The sequence below is a fragment of the Cheilinus undulatus genome, linkage group 22, assembly GCF_018320785.1.
Source record: "Cheilinus undulatus linkage group 22, ASM1832078v1, whole genome shotgun sequence".
NCBI lineage: Eukaryota > Metazoa > Chordata > Actinopteri > Labriformes > Labridae > Cheilinus > Cheilinus undulatus.
In genome coordinates, this window is record NC_054886.1 from 17,904,770 (window position 1) to 17,926,729 (window position 21,960).

Below are 21,960 nucleotides of genomic sequence, written 5' to 3' on the forward strand. Positions count from 1 at the left end.
GGCTAAGTGGAAGAAATTCTTTGGTCTGATGAGACCATAATGGAGCTTTTTGGTGGTGACCAAACAATGCAGATCACCACAAACACACCATCCCCACTGTGAAGCATGGTGGTGGCAGCATCATGCTGTGGGGGGACTTCTCAGCAGGCAGCCCTGGAAGGCTTGTAAAGGTAGGGGTTAAAATGAATGTGGCAAAATATAAGAAAATCTTGAGGATAATCTCATTCAGTCTGTAAGAGAACTACGGCTTGGGAGATTTATTTTCCAGCAAGACAATGGCCCGAAGCATACAGCAAAAGCTACACAGAAGTAATTTAAGGACAACCAGGTGATATTGACACATGCACAATGGGAAGGGGAGTCTTTGCCTTATTGTTATTCATCATTTTACCAATGGCTGCACAGGAAAGCCTGATTTACCTCCAGAGGCCATATCATCATTTGATGGTTGCCAAATTGTTTTATGAGTAGTAATAATAACTTTTAAAATACTTTGTATTGCCCTTTGTAAAAACTTTGTATTGTATCCTGTCTTTGAAAGAGGTGGCGGCACAGTAACAGCGTTTTGGATCAGCAGATGGCCGAATTGGATGCAAAATAGTGTTTCAAAATTCAGAGGCAGGCTCTGGGAATGGGGGAAATTATTGGTTAGGGGGCACTTGTGATGCACTGGGGAACAAAGGGCAGCACTCTATAGACTATTACCATTATTTCATAGCTAATACACAAAGAGGTGGCCATCTCCCTGTGTGGACTGGCCATGTGAGGTTTTGACACTGAAGGACTGTACCCTTAGGCAGTCCTTTTGTACTCTTGTGGTCACAGTCCAGGAAGCAAGTGTATCTTAGGAACTTGTTTCCTTTAATGTTTTCTATTTGCAACCTTGTGACTCCAGAGTTTCCAAGAAATGGATGACTAAGTAACTGGACAAAGTCACTGGCTGACAACTTTGGCCTGCCCTTCAGGATGCATGCTGACCAAAGAGCGTATACACTCACACTGTATGTCTGGAGGTATGGGCAGTGTGTGTTTGTGAGTGCGTGTGTGTGGTTGCATGCCGCCTCCGTGCGTCAAACAGCTCTATTTGAGGTGGCAGGCACAGGTGCGCTAACGGCATGGCAGGCTCCAGCAGGTTATTGGCCGACAGATGGAGCGGAAGGCGGGGTGTGCTGGGGGGGACAGGGGCGACTGTAGGGTGGAGGGGTGGGAGTTGGAGGAGAGGTGGAGGAGGGGGGGCATGGCCACTGTTGAGTTGGGAACTGCCAGGAGTGGCAACTGGCAATGTCTGAGCTTTTCTGGTAGCCTGCATGACCAGAGCTCTGTCATTTCAAATCAAAGTCTGTCTGTTGCACACATGAACCAAAAAAATACTGAAAGATACATCAGGTAGGATTTAAATCGAAAAAAGTTTGTCCATTTCTTTTGATTCCTGCCTCTAACTTACTGACACATAAAAGAAAATGCTCTTAAAATGTGTAAAAAGTTTACATTGAACAAACAGATTAAATCGATTTTTGGAACATCAAATATGAAGGTGATTCCTGCTGGGTAAAATTGATTCATGTCAGAACTAAAAATATTTATTTTCATGATTCTGAATTGATTTAAAATGTAAAAAAAGAAATATTTCTAAACATACTTTTTTTCATCCTCAGTTGATTTTCAACATTTGACAGTTTGAGCCAGGCCTGCCCACAGAATTGACTGGAGCCCTGACAGACCCTAAGCATGGGCCCTCCCCAGTTGTGATTTATTGTTGATGTCTATGTGTTTGACCAGTAGCATTGGTGCTAGCATAATGGCTAACAGTTAATTCATTTTGGAGTGGAAATGTCTGTAAAGCTGTTGTTGGGTTCTGATGTTCAAATTATGTATTTGTGCCACTTTAAACCGTCAGCTTTTTGCCCATTATTTTACCAATTCTGTGACTTTCTGTCAATTGTCTTGTCTTGTTCCAGTAACATTGGCTCAATTTCTTCTATTTTATTTTCTGGAATTAATTTGATGTTTGTGCACATCATTTGGCACCTGTTTCACTAACCATTTTTACCACTTCTTTTGCCACTTTTAACCCATTTTTAATGCTTCTTGTCCATTTTTTGCTCCTTTAAACCCATTTTCTCATTTCAGGCCCTATTTGCCTCCTTTTTGTGCAAAATTTAACCCATTTTTGCCACTTTTTTGCCTTTTTTTTTTGTACCAGTTTTTACCTTTAAAATCTCTAAAATTCTAAGTTTTGGTTCATGTTTTGTCAAAAACAAGTGTATGTAGACTTATTATGTTTGGATTTTGTCAATGAAATGATCAAAAATGGTGTTTGATTTTTCCACGTGGGTCCTGGGGGGCTTGGCTTTACTTAGATTCAAGTAGGGGGGCTCTAGGAAAAAAAGTTGGGTACTTCCGTTCGCATTGGTGAAGCAGTCATTTATATATTCAGTCTAGAGCATACGATTGTAAAATAGTCTACTTGATTCTCAAATCAGGAAACTGATAAAATTGATTCACATTATCGATGTGAACTTGAAGATTTGTTTTTGAATGCAAAATAATTGCTGACCTCTTGGCCAGGTTGCCCTTGTAAAAAAGATCTTGATCTCAATGGGAATTATCTGGTTAAATAAAGGTTAAATAAATAAAAATAACTGAATATACAAAGGACAGATATCTTGACAAGCAGTGTCAGGGTTAAACATTTTTGACAATCCTATCAGGAGCAGCTGGGAAAGTCACAAACCCCTGCAGTCTTAAAACATTGTGCCCCTGAAAGAAGAAATAGATGATCATTAATATTAATACAGAAAAGAGTAGAAATGGGGTGTGGGAAAACAGGGATGTCGGAGGTTGGGCAAATCAGCTCTTATCGAGTTTAATACTACGGTCCCTCTGTAGGGCTCATATTTTCCATTAATCTGCACCGCATGAATACTAATAGCCCTGGTAGCTTAATGGCCCTGCCCAAATCCCTGTATTTGATTTCCACTCCTCAAAGTGACCTTTTCCCCATGCTAATGGGCTTACCTGTGCTACATCATGTTGGAGCATGAGAAGCGACGGCTCATCTCCGTCATTCTGTTTAAAGGAGATGTCCACATTTAAGCCTGACACTCGAGCGATCGGACAGACAAACGCACATACAGTGACACACAAACAGGTCTGCACAGAGTCACCCGAGCGCCCCACCTTTTCATCTCATTTAGCAGTATATTATGAAAAGCCAGGGAGCAGCCAAGCCATAATGACCTGCTTTATTCCATTTCTGGCCTGTTTGCCAGGAAAGTCATTGGGTAGCTTTCAATCCCTTCGTTGGAAATGATCACCTTGTGAGGAAAGGTTTTCAGTTAATTCCAAGTTTGGGTTTCAATTACACAACAAATATTTATAAAAGATGAATTCTCGTTGAATGACAGTTCAGTCTTATTTCATTCTTAATTGTTCCTTTTTCCCAGAGAGATTTTGAATTATGATATATTTGATGAGACTGTAATGAATCGTCTTTGTGTTTTTCTTGCTATATTTTGGCTCAAAGCCTCTTACTGACTGCTCTGGTGGACATTGTTTATCATTTGCTTTTGATAAATAGCTCACAATGCATCCCACTTTGTTCCTTGTTGTGTTTGTGTTAGCCACTGATATTCTGCTGTTCTTTGCATATTAAATGAGTTGATTTATTTGTGCAGCACACAGACATGTGATGCCTTACAAGGTTATGCACAAACAAGCCCTGGTTGCTCTTTATAATGCAAATTAGATTTTTTTTTTTTTTAAACCTATACCATATATTCAATTAGCAGCTTACACTCTTGACCCATATAATATTTGATACAGCATCTAAAAAGTATGCTGTCTATACATGGATCATGGGGAGAATATATACTGTTTTGCAGAGGAATATACAGTTGCAATCAAAACTATTTAACACCCATTGCAGATCAGGTTTATTGTGAAAATGTGTTTCTCCAAATCCAACTGAAAATGCATCTTACAATGACTTCTCCAGTCTCAAAATTAATCAGCCCCTTTATGGCAAGTATCTTTAGTACTTAGTAGCGCACCCTTTTGCTTCTATGACCTGCTGCAAACGAGGTGAAGAGCCAGACACCAGCTTCCGGCAGCATTCCTGAGGAATTTTTGGCCCATTCCTCATGTGCATTAGCCTCCAGTTCAGTAATATTCATGGGTCTGCATGCTGCAACCACCTTCTTGAAATCTCACCACAGATTTTTCTATTGGGTTCAAGTCAGGCAACTGTGATGGCCATTGAATCTTCCAGGTCTTCTTCTACTTGGTGGAACCTGAGGTCTGCTTGAGATCATTGTCCCGTTGGGAGGTCCAAGACGCCTAATCTTCAGTTTCCTAACCAACTGGCATGATGTTCCACCTAGGATTTCCTGCAGATCTACTTCTGATCCTTTATGCCAAAAAGTTCCAGTTTCTTTCATCGCTCCACAGCACAGAAGAGCATATTGGAGCTGACTTTTTTTGTACTTTTGTGTCAGTAGTGGTGTATGTCTTGGAGTTCTGCCATGGAAATCGGTTCAGTCAGTATGCGTCTCCACTGAAACCTCAGTCCCTGTTGTCTCCAAGTTGTGCTGGGGATCTTAGAAGGTTTTTCACAATCTGTCTTCTCAGATATCTGGTTGCAGCCATTGATAGCTTCCTTTTCTGTCCCATCCAGGTAGTGCAACCACTGTTCCTGCAATTTTGATCTTGCGAACTATGCTTCCAACAGTGTCACTGGGAGCATTCAGTGCCTTTGCAGTCTTTTTGTATCCTATTCCTTGTTTGTGAAGGAGGAAGATCTCGTCTCTTAAAATTTTGGACCATTTTATTGACTACGGATGGGTACCTTTCACATTGGAACCAGTATGGTACCGATTCCCGGTACCTGTGAACCGGGAATTGCTGCTTCCTGCGAACAAGCAGGAGGTAGCGGGAGCCGATCTGAATCAACAATCATCACACTGCTTCCTCAGATTAGAAGCACTGCTGTGGTGAATTATGAACATCATGTCACAAATATTGCAGCATAACCTGCATCGTATTTTGAAAAGTGGAGCGCTACCTTCTATTGCTTCCTATCAGCCATGCTTGTTTTGCTGATTCAGTTCGCTGCTACCGACGTCATTACTCACATGCGTGCAATGCTGCATTCGTGTCCATGGAAAATGACTACTCTTCCACTCTTTTGCAGTCACAAGGATACATTTAGGTACCGAAACATGGTACAGTGTGATTTTACGTAAATTGGTACTAGGGAGTACTGACGGAATTCGGTCAGTACCTAAAAAATGTACTGAATTCGGTACCCATACCTACTCTTGACTCTTGGCTGTATTTCTAACAATCAATCAAATGTGACACTCAAAAAAACCCTCATAGTTCTGCTATTTCATGCCTTCCAGCTGAAGCAAACCACTTTCAAGAGAGAAGACCTTGATTGGTTGCATCAGGTGTGCTTGGAAAAACACTGGTTTTGCATTTTTGAGCTGTTGTGAGAGTTTCTGTTCGAGTTAAATAATTTTGAGATTGACGAAGTCATAAATTGCATTTTCTGTTGAATTTGGGGGAACCACTTGAAGCATTTGCTGTATTGAGCTATTTCAATTGCGCATTGCAAACAGTTGTCTGTAAACTTCTACTCCGTAGTCTCTTTGCAGTTAAGTAACAGTTTAAAGTCAGTGAGTCAGTTTACTGTATCCTCTTAGTCTCAAGAAACAATAAAGCTGCTTCTAAGCCATTACTGGTGTGGAATAGATGAGATTATCCACAGATTAAGTTTGGCAGTGAACCCGGTATAAAAGGAAAATGGAGGAAGGGTACCCTATCAAGACCGGTAAGAAATAAGTCAAACATATCAGGGTCCAGATAAGGTTGGCCTCCAGTTGGGTGCTCAGAAATGGGAAAATGATCGATTTTGAAACTGAGCTAATTTGCATAGCATTCTTATCAGTTTTGGTAAGAGTTTATTTTAAGAATTTGATTGAGTGGTACTGATTTGTTTCCCTTTAATAAAGGTCAACAGTTCCATCTTTCCATCTTCTGATGATCCAGAAATGTAGTCATAACACATCCATGACAATAACTTGCTCTTATGTTCTACCTCCTCTTTAATTGTTCAGCCCATTTTTCAGTGTTTTCCTCCCATTGATCCTATTTTTGACCCTTTACACCTGCGCTGGCGCCCTGGGACTTGAAGCATGTTATGGAGGTCTGTCATCGGGACGCTACTCTCGGCCTCCTCTGTCTCTCGTTGTCACATCGCAGAGCAGTGCAGGTGTCAGGACCCCAGGGCTCTGTCAGCGACAGAGCTATTCAACCCCCTGCAGTCCCCACGGGCTTCAAGATGGGTGAAAGAGGTCAAAAAGCTTCCAATGGCCTGCTTCCCCTCCTCTCTAAATGGATTCCCTTTAGGGTCTCTCAAGGGATGCTTCCATGCCTTGCCTGGTAATAAAACGCAAGTGGAACACTGGATGGATGGGCTACGTTACTGACAGAATGGGATGTCGGTGTATTTATCATATTTAAAATTATTAGCCTTTGCAATTCAGCTGTTATTCTTCATACTTAAGAGAATGTTACCAAGAAAACATACATGTAACGGATTCCCACCCTGGCATTAGCAGCTATGGACCTGGAATCTTTTTACCTTGAAAAGACAAGTCAGATTTTTAACTCAGAGACAAAATTGTTCAAAGGCACAATCTAGGGAAGGCTGCTGCACTGATGGCTCCCATGAGCACAGTGGCCTCCATAATTCTTAAATGGAAGAAGTTCTGCACAACCAGGACTCTTCAAAGAGCAGGTTGCCCGGTCAAACTGAGCAACCGTGGGAGACAGGCCTAAGCTAAAGAGGTGAACAAGAACCCAGTGGTCATACTGACTGAGCTCCAGGGATCCTGTGTGGAGATGTGAAGTTCCAGAAGGACTTTGTCCCATCACTGCAGCCCTCCACCAATCTGAGCTTGTGTCAGAGTGTCAGACAGAATCCTGTCCAACTTTTACGCCATCTTCAGCTTAAAGTCATACTATAACTTTAACCTCAAGAAGAGTTGGAATGGTTGTGGGTTTTCCGTATGAAGCAGGAAAATCCCTCCTGAATATAAAAGGGTCCTTGATGGTGAGTTTGGACAGCTTCTGTTCACATCATGGAGCTGAGCTTGAATGCAGCATACTGCATACAGCGAGTTCCCGCTCACCTCATCACCAGGTGTTGAATGAGGCCAGATCTTGTTCCCAGGCACAGCCCTAGGCACAGGGCGGGGTCGATGCAACCCTTAGCCTTAACAGCGAAGCCCTCAGGCCTCCACCAGTCATTATCTTCACCCAGTCATCTTCCTGCTATCTCATCCTCTGCTTCTCTTTGTCTCTGCCACCTCTTAATGCTTTTCACAATTCTGTCCTTCTTTCTGCATACCCTACTTCCCCCATTCCTTCACACACGTACAAACACACACCTCTCACTCTCACTTTCTACCCTCCAAGGCCAGACTTCATCACGGCCCCTCTCACAGCCCACTCATCCATAGGGCCCATCCATCACCATCATGCAGAAGGAATAAAAAAAGGGAGGGGAGTCGACATATGGGCAAAGAGATGAAGGGAAAGAGATGCACAACATCCACAAAGGTGAAAAGTCAGATGTAAGCATCAAACAGGAAGGCACTGTGAGTAAGGAAGCAAATGTAGAGATCATTGCATAAATGGAGGAAGGCTATAGGAGGTGGCAGCTAAGAAAGTGGAATTCAGGGGGTAAAGCTGCACCTTAGGCAAGGAGAAAATAAGGAGTATCCCAATCCCAACTGCTCTCTATTTCTTTGTTTTGGTTCTAAAATGTTAATTTAAGAACTAAGTTCAAGTTCTCAAATCAAAGTATCCTCTTGTAGGAAATTTGGATTTAGATTTGCTTTGTCTCGTTTTCTGTGCTTCGACAAGCCAAGAAAAGTCAGCCCAACAGAAGTTGATTAAGATGTTATACACGGTGGCAAACACTTTCTGAATGCTTTAAGATTATTTTAAAGTAGTCCTACCTAGGGAACAATGCAACAAATCTGGTCAATGTTCAAGAAAAATGTCAGGCAGGGTTGAGAAAGCTGGCTGAATTGGAATCAAAGCTATACAACGAGTTCCAGCACCTTCCTGCAGCTACGCCTGGAGGCCTGAATGTCTAACTGACAATGTCTATATCCGTCAGTCAGAAAATAATGGGCTTCAGAAATCGACCCCAGCGCTTGGAAACAGCAATCAGCAGAGAAAAAATGTATTCAATCTGACAAAAATTGATCAGTGTTACAGAAGATGGCCCTGATTTTTTTTTTCTAATCCAAGCATGCCATTCAGGGATTTCTGCAGTTTTTCTTCTACAGTGCCGGTAAAAAGTATTCACCCCCTTAGATGTTTTACCATTTCATTCATTTTATAAATCAGTCATGTTTAATGTAATTTGGCTTTTTGACAAAAAAAACTCTTGAATGTCAAAATATTAAATAAGAAATATAAAAGGTAAAATAAGTAATTGCATATATTTTCACCCCCTCCAAGTCAGTATTTAGTAGATGCACCCTTGGCTTGAGTGACAGCACACAGAGTCTGTGTGAATAGGCCTCAATCAGACCTGCACATCTGGACTCTTCAATTTTACTCCATCCTTCTTTCTGTTGCAGACTGAATAAGATTGTCCTCGAGGATTCACCTATATGTTGCTGCATCCATTTTTCCCTCTGACTTTACAAGCCTTCCAGGGCTGGCTGCTGAGAAGCATCTCCACAGCATGATGCTGCCACCACCATGCTTCACAGTGGGGATGGTGATGATGATGTATTCAAATGAACTCTCAGGGACATTCAGTACCTTGGAAATGTTTTGTATCCATCTCCTGACTTGTACTTTTCAATACCCTTTACTTTGAGTTGCTTGGAGTGTTCTTTTGTCTTCATGGTGCATTGGTTGCCAGGAATACTGATTAAGCAGTGACTGGACCCTTCAGACACAGATGTCTTTATACTATCCACTGCACTCAGGTGATCCCTATTTCATTAGTTGTGAGCCTACTAGCACCAGTTGGCTGGACCTCTGTTGAATTAGGTCAGTTATTGTAAAGGGGGGAAATATGTTTGCAGTCACTTATTTTCCCTAATCTATTTTTACTTAATTGACTTTATTTTGTTGAAACCATTTTCAATTTGACATTAACAGGGATTTTTTGTAAATATTTTTTGTCAAAAAAAGCCAAATTATATTGACCATGACTGATTTATAAAATCAATAAAAGGTTAAATTCTAAGGGGGTACATTCTAATGGCTCTGTATGCATTAGACACTTTTTGTTGTTTACATCAAGGTAGGACCATGACACTGTGCCTCAAATCTTCATGCTTACGCTATTATGTTCATATCACAGTGGTCATAAAAATGTCAATAACATAAAGCTATCTTGATAATGTGATGAATTACAGTGTAATCAGCATGTTTATTAAAAGCGCCATATGCCTTTTGGTCTGAGGCTGCCTCTCTATCTCTGTGTAACCCCCTTTTTCTTTTTTGTCTCCCTGTTTTCAATCTCTTCTTCTTTCAGCACCACAAATATAATTAATGGCAGAGCGCAAGGAAGCATGTTACTGGTTTATGGATTTTTGATGGTAATCTTCTGGATTAATTATGTGATATATGTGCCTTGTTAAGGTAATCGGGCTCGGGTAAATACAATGCATGAACTTTGATAGCGAACTGGCAGGCGTTTCTCCCCTGCCTCCCTAAATCAATTTGCGCCGTTCCCCGAGTCATTCCTGCATCGCTTCACACAGATACTGCCAGGTATGAAGGTTGCACGTTTTTTTCTGAAATGGCCAAAAGGGGGTCAAATGATTACAGTGATTACAATGATAATGGCATGGTAAAACCCGTGCAATCACTCATCAGCTGTAACATAATAGGCACCTTGCACACCAGTATGTTTAGATGCATTTATACTGTAAATTTTCAGTTTCATCAACATGGAAATTGGATCCAGGGGTGGGAAAGATACCATGCATGTGTGGAACAGCCAGTTCTTTTGGATGAAAATGGGGGTGGTGGGGGGGCTGAGACCGTTAGCATTTGCATATGTGTATGTAAGCTCACAGATGAGTACACAAATGGCATCTGTGTGTTTCTGCCTGTGAGGTGAGCTGGTATGTAATGGGAGGCGAGCAAGCTGGCAGAGATAGTAAAGAATGCATGGGGACTGTGGACACCCAACCAGCGCCGGCAGACAGTCAATCTTCCTCGCCGCATCACTGAAAATGCCACTCAGCTACCAAGGTTGTTTAGCAAGTAAACAAGCCTCTGGCCACCGTGCACCCAAACGTGTATATTTCCTAAGGAATAATGGCCAGGCAGAGCAGCAGAAGGTGAATCGTGCATCCTGCAGATCTCCCACATAGCCGGCTGATAGTTTTTCGCCCTTCTTTTTTCACACATTTCTCACACCTACACACATGCATAGATATATGCACTCACACCAGCACATCCAAGCACACTCACAGGTCATGGTAAGAAGGGAAAGATATTTTTTGATTCCTCCCTTCCTCCAGGGTCCCCGTTGACAGCTTTGATTTGAGTGCTGTGGTGCCAGAGGTACTCCCAGGGCCTCATCTGTACCAGTAAATCACCAAACCTCACTGTGCATGTGTCTGCACATGTGCACAAGACGGGACATTTGACTGTTTGGATGGGCACGTCTGCTTACTGTTAAGTGTATTAGTTGTCTACAGTTTCTAATTTTTTTCTTATTTGATCCTAATGGAAACAAGATAAAAGCTTCAGTAAATATACAAATCAAAGCCTGCTTGTGGATGTATGCAGATTTAACTGAATTTGCTCAGAATCAGTGATAAAAATGATTTACTCTTTTCCTTTTAACCAAATTAAGCAAGGATACCATAACATGTTTTCCTCTAATAGCAACACAAAATGGATTAAACTAACAAATCTCTTTGGGCTCTTGCTGATGACTGAACATGCCTGCTTGTTTTTTCTCGAGTGGAAACGACAGCCCAGTAAATAATCAAATAGGCTGTTAAAAACCAACACAGATCTTAGAAAACTAGGTCTTGTTTTTTGCTTGATTTTTACATTCATTTCTTAAAACTGCTAAAACTATTGATCATATTAAGCTTTTTCTCTGATTCAGGGCTAGAATTGGACTATAAGTCCGTTTTATAACAATTAGATGACCCTCCCATTTGTTATTGTTTTTTTATGGAAGCATAAAGGCATCATTTTGCTGGGAAGCATCCCCACAGCATGATGCTGACACTACAGTGCTTCACAGTGGGGATGGTACTCCATTCTTCTTTGCAAAAACCTTGTTGTCTTTCAACCATTTCTTTATGGGTTTTGCTGTTCGCTTCGGGTCCTTGTCTTGCTGGAAAATATGGGTTTTCCCAAAGTGTAGTTCTCTTGCAGACTGAACAAGAATGTCCTCCAGGGTTCACCTGTATTTTGCCACATTCATTTACCCTCTACCTTTACAAACCTTGCAGAGTTGGCTGCTGAGAAGCATCCCCACAGCATGATGCTTCCGCCAAGCATAGCATCTTGTCTGTTGGCCAAAGAGCATCATTTTGGTCTCAGACCAAAGAGCTTCCACTTGATGAACTCTAGTCAAGACTTAATCTGACTTTCCTCAACATTGGCTTTCTCTTTGCCTCTCTAACCACAAAGCTTTGACTGGTGAAGAACTCAGGCAACAGTTGTATGCAGAGTCTCTGCCATCTCAGCTGCTGAAGCTTGTAACTCCTTCAGAGTAGTCATAGGTGTCTTGGTGACACTCACTAGTGTGCTTCTTGCACAGTCACTCAGTTTGTCAGGGTGACCTGATAAAGGCTGATTTACACCATATTCCTTCAAATTCTTGATGATAAATTTAACTAAACTCTGGGAGATGTTCAGTGCCTTGGAAATGTTTTGTATCCCCTGACTTGTATTTTAAATACTCTTTTCACTGAGTTGCATGGAGTGTTCTTTTGTCTTCATGGTGCAATGGCTGCCAGGAATACTGATTAACCAGTGACTGAACCTTCCAAACAAAGGTGTCATTTTACTAAACACTTGAGAAATATATGTGATTTCTGTTGGTTTGACATTCATTCCCATTGTCACATGTAATTTTTGGTGCTTAGAACTCGTCTTAATGTTGATGTCATATGGAAAGATCAAAGAACTTAACTCCAGTTAGTGTACATAAAGTCTCTTTCTGTTAAAAATGTTTGGTTTTAATGAACATCTTTGATTCTTTTTACATCTGTAGCAGTGGATTTTGAGCTTAAAACATGCCAATTACAGCGAGAAGGCCAAACATCCTTCATGCATGTACCCAAATCTTAAGAATCTCATTTGTTTTTATGAAAAATGTCCCTCCAGCCACAAACCATGAAAATCCACATCTTTTGTTCTCCTGTAGCCAGCAATGCAGCAGCATTGTTAGCCATGGACCTTGTTTTCCCCCCTTGTTCTTTCTTTCTCTCTTTGGTCTGCTAGTCACTTATTGGGACTTCTGGGGATGAAAACAGTCCAAACTCTGAGACACACAGATGCACGCACACAAGAAGCATCCACTTGCCCCGGTGGAGTCCAAGGCCATTCACACAGCCACTGGGCGTGCTAGAGACTCCGACATGGCCTAGTGGTGTGAGCCACACGTGGCTAGCACCATTGTCCCATATTAATACACTATCGACCCACCCAGACATGCTTTGTCAATGGAAGGTGCCGCCATACCAGATTTTCTCTAGCTTGTATTGATGCGGGGGCACCAGAGGAAAGCAGTAATGGATACATAGTCGGCAATAAGAACCTCAGCCAAGCTTGGAGAACAGACGGAGAGGCTTTTTTTGTTGTTTTTTTCCTCATCCCATAATCTTTGAGCAGCTCGGGGGTCCTATAGAAAGCATCCATGCTGTCCTGTTCTCAGGCCAAAAGACACCGGCTGGGATGTCCACCGAGGTTTAGGGTTGCTATTTCAGTTTCTGGGCATGATGGATTATTTCTTCCCATCTCCTCCTCCTGTCGCCAGCCATGCATCTCAGCCGCCATACCGATTTAGCAAATATGAATGTATATGTTTATATTTATGGGTTTAGATATAAAATGGGTGGGGAGAGGTGAGGTTTATCTCAGCACTTTGGCGTCCCCTGACGCCTTCCCTATCTGTAAATATCTCGAGACAGCAGTGTCAGGGATTTATGTGAAGGTGACAATGCCAGAGCGATCTGCCCCACTGTTTCAGTCAGCTTCATATCAGAACTGTGTGGAAATAAATGTCATGGGTTTCTCATATTCTCAAAATACTGTCAAAAATACAGGAACCAGACATACATCCTTACAAATCTTGTCCATCTTATTAACTCATTCTTTTCATGGAAATATTTCATTTCTGAAGGTTTACTTAAGATCCTGACTGCTAAATGTCAACATCATGAGGTAACAACACTGTTTTTTACAGTTAAAAACAATAATTAGTTTTACTCTTTACATGTAAACTCACAATCAAAAAACAAATGTTGCCATTGTAACACGTTTATTTTCTCATTCTTATTTGCCACAAAGAATGGGCCCTCCCCAGGTGTGATTTATTGAAGATATCGTTGTAACTGTGTTGGTGTCAGTAGTATTGGTGCTAGCTATCCTGGCTTGAAGTTACTTCTTTTTGGAGCTGAAGTGTGTCGATGTGTTATTGGGCCTGGGGGTGAAGTTATTTGTGCCACTTGTTTGACCCATTTAACCACTTTTTCAGCCCATTTTTGATACTTTTATGTGCCCCTTTTTATCCAGCTTGCCTCTTTCTATCAATTTTTGCCACATTTAAACCCCTTGTTATTACTTTTCCACCCATTCTGCCATTTAAACACATTTGACAACTTTTCAACCCCTTTTAATCACCTTTTCTGCTGTTTTTTCCAATTTTGACTAATTTTTGCCCCATACCCTATTTTGCTACTTTCTACCATTTTTTGTTTTTGTTTTTTGCAAATTTGTACCATTTTTTGCAATTGAAACCCATTTATACCACTTTCTACCAAATTTTTGTCATCTGTTTTTCCCTTTTTCCACTTTGAACCCAGTTTTGCCTCTGTAAACCCATTGTGATTTTTAAACACCTTTTCAACACCTTTTCTGCTTTTTTTCTATTTTTTTCTCATTTTGGCCTCTGTTTAGCCTTTATTGCCACTTTCTACCATTTTTTGCAAATTTGAACCAGTTTTTGACACTTCCTACCTATTTTTTGCACCACTTTTTCCTTTTTCCACCTTAACCCATTTATGCCCATTTAAATTCAATTACTGGCCTCTGTTAACTCATTTGTGTAACTTGATACCTTTTCGTGCCTTTTCAACCCCTTTTTTTCACTTTTCCACATTTTTTTCAGTTATACCAGTTTTTGCCCTCTTTATCACTATTTTACCAACTTTTCTGCCCATTTTGCCTCATTTAAGCCATTTTGCAACTGTTTTAACTATTTCGATCATTTTCCCTTACATTTTGCCCTTGTTAACCAATCTTTTGCCATGTTCTTTCTTCTGTAGCCTCTATTAAACCATTTTTGCCATTAGTGGCCCTTTATCAACATTCATAATGCCAGTTTTTTGGCAATTTTAACCACACTGCACTCTTTGATATGCTCATTTTTGCCACTTGTAACCTTTTTTCACCACTTTTTCTGCCTGTTTTTACTATTTTTACATCTTGCCTGCTGAAGGCGTGTTTTCATCAATAGTATTTCACTTGTGTTTCGTACTGGGTGATTAAAAGAAGTGGGCTGTGACTGTCCCTCTTCAAACAGAAACAGTTTAATCCCTCATGTCTGGAGAATGATTAGGATGATGGAGGAGAAGAAAGCAGAGAGAGAGCATGATGAGGCTAAATAGAGCAAAAATAGAGTTCATTATTGTAGGGGAATTATTGTTCAAGAATACCCCCCAAAAAGTACAGATTTTGACAAAATGGTGCAACATTTTTTGCTTGGCTGGCTGGCTAAGGGGGGCCTTGTGTAATTTTCTTTCCAGGGCCCAAAATCCCTAGCTACGCCCTTGTTTGTAAATGAAACCAATCCGACTAAATACCTCTGCAATACATCTGCTTTTTTTCATATATAATGGGATCGTTTTTTAATCTATTTTGTATTATGGATACCCAGCACAATGGATATGAATTATTCTGTTAATCTATGAACAGGTCATTTCAACTAAGATACTAAAGAGTGCACGGCTAATGTATTGTGCTTTTCCCAAGCCATCTTGATGGTGTTTTTGTCTGTCGCACACTTGATTTTAGTGTTTGCTTTATCATTGATAGCCAAATTACATTAAAAAAAATCTTGCTACTACTAAAAAACATGCTATAAAGGGAGAATTCTTGTGAACTTGTGAACTTCATATGCAGATTGTCATGAATGGTTGATGTAAAAAAAAAAAAAAAACAGGACTTCAGTAGAAAAGTGAATATTGGTCTGTTGGACAGACGCATACCTCCAAATTAAAACTAATTATGCTGTTCTTGTCTTTATTGAGAAATAAATTGCAAACACATTCACCTAAAAGAAAATATGTTTTGCTTTTAGATTGTTCCTCTGCTCCCAAGTGACCCAAAAAAAAACAATTAACTCTGATTTAATTACAAATACTTCAAGTCAATGCAGGCTAGATTGTTTTGTGTTTGTTGTTGACTTGCTATTCTTTGAAAATGAGTCATATTGTGTCTTTTCAAACACATTATGCCTAGACAAAGACTTGACAGTGCAGCTCTGGAAGTTAAAAGTCTCATTTTTGTTCTCTATTATGATGTGATTTATTGCCATAAAGTCAGAGCCGTCAAATGCAGACTCACAAGAATCAGAATCAGTGTTTTCTGGTGAGTAGTGTTTGGGTAGCTGGTTGGCTTGGTTCCAGGATTAAAAATCTTGATAGAGGGATTTTGTGTAATGCCAATGGCAGATTTGAACTGTAGCTGTGTCTTGTTTGTAGCATTCTTTTCTATGTGAATCATAAAGTTGATTTTAACAGCCTTATGTGAAAAACAGGAGAGGAAATGGGACAACAGCTGAGCAGGTTTGGACCTAAAAGCCAAGCAGCCATGTTTCCATACAGCTACAAGAACCAAGAAGTTGCTTAATGCATACACAAGCAGAGACATGGCTGTCCAGCATATGACAGTCCCTCGGTGTTGCAGCAAACTGACAAAGAGAGGTCAGCCGTTCTGCCAGGTTAGGACTCTGTAAGCGAGTCACAATCTTAGGGGACGAAGGGTGAAGGCCCCGGAGAGCTGACCTAAAAGCTTCAGGTGGGCTCCTGTTCCCAGCCGTGCTTTTTCTGCTGCTGGAGGATAGATCACTAGATGGATGGACGGGGGGGGGGCACAGCAGAACGAGACGACAATTTCATTTCCCATCTGCCACGTTAGTGCAGCATCAGCAAGCGTTTCATTCCCTAACCTATTTTAGTCCAACTATTTTTTCCCCTCTCTCTTCTGGGTATCCTATATCAGCATGTTTCAATCACAGTAAACAGAGGTTAGGCGGAGTTTTTAAAGACCGGGCAAGCAGGTGCCGTTTAGCCCCCATGCGGCGTCACCCACCAAGACCTTTCTCTTAATCTGAAAGGCCGAGTGATGAGTCAGCATGAGGAGTTTTGAGGTGTTGGACAGAAAGGTCCGGCTTATCGAGGTGTCAGCCAGCAGCTGGAGCCTCCACGCTGAGTGAGAACCTCGCCGGCATCAGAAAAAGAGGATCAGCTTCATTAAAACATCCCGGGATTGGATGACATCACTGCTTCAGCTGATAAACCAGCAGAGACCGACTGCAGAGATGTGATATATCTGATGTAAGTCAACTTTACAGTAAAGGGGAGGACTCTGGTGTGCAGAATATGTGCAAAATTCAAGAGGCAGCTGGTTTATCCAAAAAAAAGGAAATCAATAATGCTGGTTGTACAGCAGAACTTTCCCCTTTCCAATCACTTTAATGCAATCATTTCCAGAACGGAGGCATCATTACCGTAACACAGATTGATGCGCTGTCCAGGCAAAATTGGTGGAAGAAACACGAGGAATAAAGTCCCCTAAAAAGACAGCTCATTAATTTCCTCCGCCTGTTTCAGGCCCAGTTTTTTTCACGCAGCGTGGGAGATATTTACCGCTTTGACAGACTAACCAAGCACGCGCCTCCTAATTTGTATCTGCTCACATTTGTTTTTGTTTTGGCGTCATCTTTATTTTTTATTGCAAATTACAGAGTGCCCCGAGTAATCTGGTGGGTCCGCTGCATGCTAATGAGCTCCACACAGGACTTACTGTTCGGGGAATACAACCGGATGTTTATGATTATTGGAACTTTTCCTCTACATCAGTGTTTTCTTCCCCTTTTTTCTTTGCTTGTTTCTGATGAGCTTCCTGATCATCATAAATCTTGAGACACTTGTTTCCCTGGAGCAGAGCGACTGATCTTGTAATCTCATGTACCTCCCATGCAACAAATTTTCTCTGTAAAATGCTCTGAAGAAGAGGGTCAGAGAAAGGTTAGGTTATTTCTGGTGGAGGCAAATCCCCCACAAAAATAGAGGAGGAAATATCAACATTATGTTTGACTCGAGCTAAATAAGAATCCACGGTGAAGGTACGGCTGGTTCTGAAAACGGGACGCTAATGTCATTAAATCACTAGACCAATTTTAAGTGGTGGCGACTAATCAAATGATTCCAAAAACTTGTCAAGGTTACGTGGACAGATGCCACGGTAAATTAAATTTCACACCGCGCCTGCTTGAAGGAAGATTGAAAAGCACTAAATAGAGTTCAGCTCACATGCAGCTGCTATAATTATCGCAGTTCATGCCAGAAGTAAGTCAAAGAAGTTCTGCAACAAATACGTCACACCTGCCTTGCACCAGTTCTCTTATAAGAAAAAAAAAAGCTTCTTTTTAATAATTTCATGGATGTGCACATTTGGGCCATAGCAAGAGCTAACACATGAAAAATATATAAGCAAAAGAGAGAAAAAAAAACTTCCAAGACTGTTAATTTTCACTGACAAATGACTTCAGTCAGAACCACTTTGTCAAGAAATAGACATGATTTACATTTCCGAAATTTACTCCATTACTGTTACTTATATTTGCCGGTGTGGCTGCCTATTCTCGAGGCATCAAGCAGGAACAGCACACCATCTTGTGTGCCGACAAGGAAAGACAGGGAGAGAAGCAGCAACCCAGAGCAGATCAGGCATCAGTGACAACAGAATAACACTGATTAAGTCAGATATAGCATGGAGGAGGAGCTGGGGTGGAGGAGGGTTGCAAAAACAGCTTGCAGAGGGAGCAGCGGAGTACAGCCAGGCTAGAGTAGTTTAAATTTGGCAGCATGAGTGCAATTAGCCACTAGCGTGCTTAGCGCAAATGCTATTGGTGTTTGTATAGAATGTCTTTTTACCATCCAGACAGGGGTGGAGCAGGACGGGGCTGGGTTTTGTGTTGCATATCTGGTACTGCTAGCATATCTGTGTCATCTTAACCTGGCACATTTACATTGAGCTCAAAGCTTGGCATATGTTTTTGTTTTGTCAGATTTGGCCTTGCTAGCTTCTAAAGCTTTCCATTTTTTAATCTAGCTTTTTTTTGCCAAATTTGCTCATCGTTCTCTCCTCATTATCACCTTGACTGTCTTACGTCTAGGGGGTGAAAATATGTAAGGGTAGTGTTTTCAATGAGGAACAGACCGTCCTACCTCTTTGTGACCAAAGGCACAGGCTGGCCACTGGAGTGACTGACGTGGGAGATTCAGGGAAAGAGAGAGAGCTCCTGCTTGTTTCTAACCCTGGCTAGTGCAGCCTTTATTATCTATTTTCCATCGCTCTACACTGGCCCCCACCAGCCCAGCCCACCGGGTGAATGGTTCTTCTTCTTCTTGAGGAGATATTGCACATGTAAACAAAGCTGGTGCCATTCCTAAAAACGGTTAACTGTCAGTTAAACACTGACTGTTGAACCAGCTCTATTGAGGACATGCTAATGTTGTTGTTGCATATCAGTATGCTCTACCAGCCAACAGTCAGTTGCATAACATCAGTATTACTGTTGGTGTTAATGCAAACAAAAAAGCCTTTAGGGCATGTAGTTTTACCGGGAGGTTCCCAGTGTGTAGTTCCTGTTAGGGAGTGCCCAAAATAGTTTGGTCAAATACCTTGCTCCCTGAGGCTGTCTGTTCCACTATGTTAAATAGCATGTTAAATAGCTCAAGGCCAATGGTTGTGTTGTGATAAAAATATGGGGCAAGTTAGTACAGGCTTTCAGTTTCACATATCTAACAATGCACTTACTTCAGGCTGTATGTAGCCAGTCCAAAAGAAGAGGAGCAAACATCATCAAAGTTGCATAAAGTTAGTTTAATATAATGTTGGAGTTGAATGGAACTGCCGTGTTTTTATGAATTACTATATATGCCAGTAAGTAAGCTGAGCTGCCACAGATTCCCTCTCAGAATAGCTTCTTTTCATTTGGGACGTTTTGACATGTCACAGTTGGAAAAGTTTCAGTTTCAGGATCCAGGTATATTGTACATGCTGGATTAGTGTCATACTATCATGGCTTACTGGGACTCCTGAATATAATGGAGTTAATGTTATTAGTAAAACCTGTTCAATGACAAGTCAGAAAGTCTGATGTGAGAAAAGGCCTGTGATGAGCAGAGTCACAGTTAGGTCCACGAGTATTTAGACAGGAAAATTGCTTTTCAAATTTTGTTTTCATTTATCACCATAATGGATCTCAAATGAAACAATATAAATGTGACTTAAGTGTGGACTTTCTGCTTCAATTTATAAATATGACTTCAACCATTGAGTAATTACAGCCATTTAATTCAGAGTACCTGAAGTTACTAATACAGAGCCTTTAAAAAGTATTTACCCCTTGGATTTTTTATCCTTTTTTATTTTATAAATCAATCATGGTCAATATATTTAACATTACAAAAAAAAAACCATTTATTTCAAAGTGAAAATGGTTTTCTACAAAGTAATGTCAATTAAAAATAAATAAATAAAATGAGTGACTACATAAATATTCACCACCATCAAGTCAGGATGTAGTAGATTCACCTTTGGCTGCAATCACAGCACTGAGTCTGTGTGGCTAGGTCCCAATCAAGCTTGCATATCTGGACACTGCAGTTTTACTCATTCTTCTTTGCAAAACTGCTCAAGCTCTGCCAGGTTTAACAGGGAACAGGCATGAACAGCCCTTTTTAAGTCCAGCCACAAATTCTCTCTTGGATTGAGGTCAGGGCTTTGTCTCCAGAACATTCACCTTGTTGTCTTTAAACCATTTGTGTGAAGCTTTCCCTGTATGCTTCAGATCATTGTCTTGCTAGAAAAAAAAATCTCCCAAGCCGTAGTTCTCTTGCAGACTGAATGAGACTGTCCTCCAGGATCTTCCTATATTTTGCTGAATTCATTTTACCTTCTACCTTTATAACCCTTCTAGGGCTGGCTGCTGAGAAGCATCCCCACAGCATGATGCTGCCACCCCCATGCTTCTTAGTGTGGATGGCGTGTTTGTGGTGATGTGCAGTCTTTCGTGCCAAAATAGTGTCTTGTCTGCTGGCCAAAAAGCACCATTTTGGTCTCATCAGACCAAAGAACTTTCTTCCACTTTACCATGGCGCCTCCCACATGCCCTGTGATGAACTCTAGTGGAGATTTAATGAGTTTTCTCCAACAGTGGTTTTCTCTTTGACACTCTCCCATAAAACTTTGACTGATGAAGAACCTGGGAAACTCCTTCAGAGTAGTCACAGGTGTCTTGGTAGCCTCTCTCTAGTCGCCTTCTTGCAAGGTCACTCAATTTGTGAGGAAAGCCTGATCTGTGTAGTTTTACACATGTGCCATATTCCAACCACATCTTGATGTTGGACTTAACTGAACTCTGGGGGATGTTCCATGCTTTGCATGATTTTTTTTGAGTTCATCCCTTGACTTAAACTTTTCAATCACCTTTTCTCTGAGTTGCTTGGAATGTTCTTTTGTCTTTGTGGTGTAATGGTAGCCAGGAAAACCGATTAACTTGACCTTCCAGACATAGGTGTCTTCATACTACAATCACATGAGACACATTCACTGCACTCAGGTGTTCCCCATTTCATTTACTGTAAGACTATTAGAGGCTGGACCTCTGTTGAAATAGGTCAGTCACTTTAAAGTTGGTGAATATTTATGCAGTCATTTATTTTACCTTACATATTGGCACATTTATAGAAATCTGTTTTCCCTTTTTTTTGTCAAAAAAGCCTAATTATATTGACCATGATTGATGTATGATATCAATAAGACTGTAAAACATCGAAGGGGGTGAATACTTTATATAGGCACTGTACTTTGAATACATTTGCTGCCATTCATAAATGGTAAATGACATATTTTTGTGAAATTGAACCTGAAGGCCTACACTTCAGTCACATATTAATTGTTTAATTTCAATTCCATTGTGATTATAAAAATCAGCAAAATTATAAATTGTGTCACTGTTCAAACATTTATGGACCTAACTGTAAGTGTAGCTTTATTCCTCCAAGTTTAAGGACTCTATAATGTGAGGATAGAGCTTGTTTTATTTGTCGTTAATCTCTACTCAGCAGAAAAGTTTTTAAAGCACGAAAACTTTTAACAGGACAGTGGGTGTGCAGCTTAAATTCAAATCCTCCCTGTGGCTTGTTTGAGCCAGTAATGCTTTATTTGTTGTGTTCACAAAGTAAAAAAAAGAAAAACTATATAGCTTATCACACACAGGGTGACATCACAAAACCAGGCAGGTGACACGGGGCTCAGATCCCTTTTTGAGATTACGCGTTTCAGGAATGTTAATCTGCGGAAAAACAAACAGTAGTCACCCAGTTTGCCCTGTGGGGACGGATTCATCCTGCAAGTAATCCGGAGTTTGTT